Raw genomic sequence first — 3773 nt, 5'->3', positions numbered from 1 at the left:
TGGGTTTGCCCGGCTCCTATGTTTTGGTGCCTTACGTTCTGCTATATCGGCTAAGGTAGCACTAGGAGAACTACTGCGATTGTGCCCCAGTCGAGCTGGGTCGAGCACCTCAGTAGAGAAAGCTAAAACTGACGGTCATGATGAAGCGAGAGTTGGTCGCTGTTCGAGAGGTTTTTCGAGTCCCTAAAGACTTATGCCGCTTGGAGCGAGGAGTCGACTCTGTCCGGCCAAGGCATGGATAGCGCCCCAAAATCGGTCTTACGAATACCAGGGGCTTCACAGATATTTAAAATTATAGAATTCTATGGCTAAGTGAGAGTATTCACGCATGATAGTTCGATTGCCTTGTTCGTTGGGCTGAGCGCCTCCCTCGAAGGACCCAAACATGGGAAAAAGAGTGCTCAGGTTTATGCCCGAACACCCCAGCACTAGCGGCACGGGGGCAGAAGCCGACGACTCGCCATCTCTCAAAATTGATAAACAGCCGTACAGAAGGTAATATTTTAAATTCCTACAGCATTTCTTAGCGCATATCAACAAGTTTTCAGCGCACAGGACAAAACGAGCGAGTTTTACTCAAAAATTACATCTTTGGAACATTCATCCGCCATAAGGCAGGCACCCTTCAGAACATCCTTATAATAATTCTCGGGCTTGCGATGCTCCTTCCCCGGCGGTGGCCCGTCCTTCACAAGCTTCTCAGCATCCAGCTTGCTCGAGTGCACCTTAGCACGGGCAAGGGCCCTACGGGCGCCTTCAATGCAGACGGAGCGCTTGATGACTTCGAGCCTTGGACAGGCCCCCATCAGCCGCCGCACCAGCCCGAAATAGCTCCCAGGCAGAGCCTCTCCAGGCCACAGCTGAATTATGAGGCCCTTTATGGCCTGTTCGGCCACCTTGTGGAGCTCAACCTGTTGCTTCAGCTGGCCGCTCAGGGGCATGGGGTGTTCGGCCTCAGCATACTGAGACCAGAACACCTTCTCTGTCGAGCTGCCTTCCTCGGCTCGATAGAATGCGGTGGCATCGGACACGCTACGGGGAAGATCTGCGAATGCTCGTGGAGAGCTCCGGATTCGGGTAAGTAACAAGTAACTTATGTTTACGTGTTTGCTTTGCATAAAGAATACCTTACCCGCAGCTATCTTTTTCACCTCATCCAACTCCTGGAGGGTCTTCTGGGATTCGGCCTTGGCAGACTTGGCATTTTCAATAGCCACCGCGAGCTCGGACGCTCGCGTCTTTGAGTCAAGCTCCAAATTCTCATGTTTTTCCATGAGAGCCTAGAGCTCCTGCCGCACCTTGCCAACCTCGCCTCATACTTCTCCCGCTCGGTGCGCTCCGTGGCCGCCCTCTTCTCGACCTCGAGCAGCGCTTGCTTAAGGGTCGCCACCTCAGACATGGCCCCTACAATAGCCATGATAATCCTGTCATTTTTTGCAATTGCACCTTTATATATATATATATATATATATATATATATATATATATATATATGTATATTTAAACAAGGTATTTCTTACCTTCCTTGTCCTTGAGCTTCTTCTTGGCACGCCTGAGCTCTTGCTCGACTGCTCGAGGTTCTGCTTTAGCGTGTCCACTTCCGCAGTCAGTGCGGCGGACGCCAGCAGAGAAGCCTGCATACGCATATTGACTCCTTTTTGTTAGACTCCTGCGAATTTTATTTGATCCTCTATTCGGCTTTCTTCCCGAACGCCAAACAGAGCATCAGGGGCTACTGTCTAGCGGTAATATTATTTACGCATTCTTTACTTACCTCAAAGACTGTTAAAAGGCTAGTACAAGCTTTAGTCAGTCCGCTCTTGGCGGACTGAACCTTCTGGACTACCGCACTCATAATGGTGCGGTGCTCCTCGTCGATGGAGGCGCCTTTGAGCGCCTCCAACAGACTGTCCGGCGCCTCCGGTTGGACGGGGGTCACCGGCACAGAGGGCTTGCTCCTCTTGGAAGGAGGTCGCCCGCCGAACTCTGGAACCTTTGAAGGTTCCGGAGCGGTGTCCGGCCTAGAGCCGGACTTGGAGCCCTAGGGGATTTTATCCCCTTTACTCCTGGAGTCCGGGAGGTCGCCTTGCGGCGCCTCCAGGACCACCTCCTCCCGGCTTGGAACCTGTTGGGACAACACTTCGGCGTCGTCTGTAGGGCGGGGGGAGGAAGCCGTCGGAAGCGAATTCACATCCGACGAGTCCAGTGAACCGCTCGATGACGCGTCGAGCCGGTCTTTGGGTGGGCTGCATAATCATATTCGACATAAGGGAAAGCTGTGCAATAAAGGAATACTATGAATTACTCTGGTATCCGGATACTTATGATTTCGCCAGGGGCTTGGCCCTAAGCGGCCACTCCTCTTTGCCGTCGTTGGCGTTGGTGGAGTAGTCCGGAGAAAGGGTTTTCCCCTTCTTGGACCCTTCGGCCTCCCCAATTGGGGCGGCCTTCCTTTTATTCCCTTCCCCCGCTGGAGGGGGAGAGGTCTCTTCTTCATTCTCCTCGTCTTCGTGGGAGGAGTGCGTCGAGTCATCGGATGATGAATCCGACACCTCCGGGTGTCGGGCACTCTTTCGAGTCCCCGTGGCCTTCTTCTGCGCCTTCTTCTCCGGCACCACATAGGGTGCCGGTACCAGCAGCTTCGCCAAACGAGCATCCGCTGGGCCTTCGGGCAAAGGAGCCGGACAGTTGATCTGTCCGGACGTCTCCTGCCAATCCTGTCAAAGGTAAGGGAGCTTAGTGTAACACCCTCGATGCGACTATAGCTCCCACGTCTCGAGGCACGACTTAGAGACATAATCGCATTGAAGGCATATGTCGCAAGTGAGGTAATCTTCACACAACCCATGTAATACATAAGGGAAAGAGATACATAGTTGGCTTACAATCGCCACTTCACACAATTGCAAGAATAAAGCATTACATCAAACAAATACAATCAAGGTCCGACTATGGAACCAAAATAAAAGAAGAACCCCAAATGAGACAAAGGTCCCAATCACCCCCAACTGGGCTCCACTACTGATCAACTAGAACGAAACAACACAAAGGACAAGATCTTCATCGAGCTCCTCCTGAGCTTGGTTGCGTCATCTGCATAGTCTCATTGGCACCTGCAAGCTGGTTTTGGAAGTATCTGTGAGCCACGGGGACTCAGCAATCTCGCACCCTCGCGATCAAGACTATTTAAGCTCATAGGTAAGGCAAGATATGAGATGGAGCTGCAGCAAGCGACTAGCATATATGGTGACTAAACATACGCAAATGAGAGCGAGAAGAGAAGGCAAAGCATGGTCGATAAAAGTATGATCAAGAAGTGATCCTAGACTACCTACGTCAAGCATAACTCCAACACCGTGTTCACTTCCCGGACTCCACCAGAAAGAGACCATCAGGGTTACACACGCGGTTGATTCATTTTAATTAAGGTCAACTTCAGGTTTTCTACAACCGGACATTAACAAATTCCCATCTGCCCATAACCGCGGGCACGGCTTTCGAAAGTTCAAATCCCTATAGGGGTGTCCCAACTTAGCCCATCACAAGCTCTCACGGTCAACGAAGGAATAGACCTCCACCCGAGACATTCCGATCAGACTCGGTATCCCGGTACAACACGACATTTCGACAGGGTAAAACTAAACCAGCAACACCGCCCGAATGTGCCGACAAATCCCGATAGGAGCTGCACATATCTCTTTCTCAGGGCACACTCAAATGAGACTAGCTACGAGTAAAACCAACCCTCAAGTTTCCCCGAGGTGGCCCCGCAG

This window comes from Triticum dicoccoides, chromosome 7A (assembly GCF_002162155.2).
Source record: "Triticum dicoccoides isolate Atlit2015 ecotype Zavitan chromosome 7A, WEW_v2.0, whole genome shotgun sequence".
NCBI classification, from domain to species: Eukaryota; Viridiplantae; Streptophyta; class Magnoliopsida; order Poales; family Poaceae; genus Triticum; species Triticum dicoccoides.
This window is presented reverse-complemented; position numbering follows the sequence as displayed.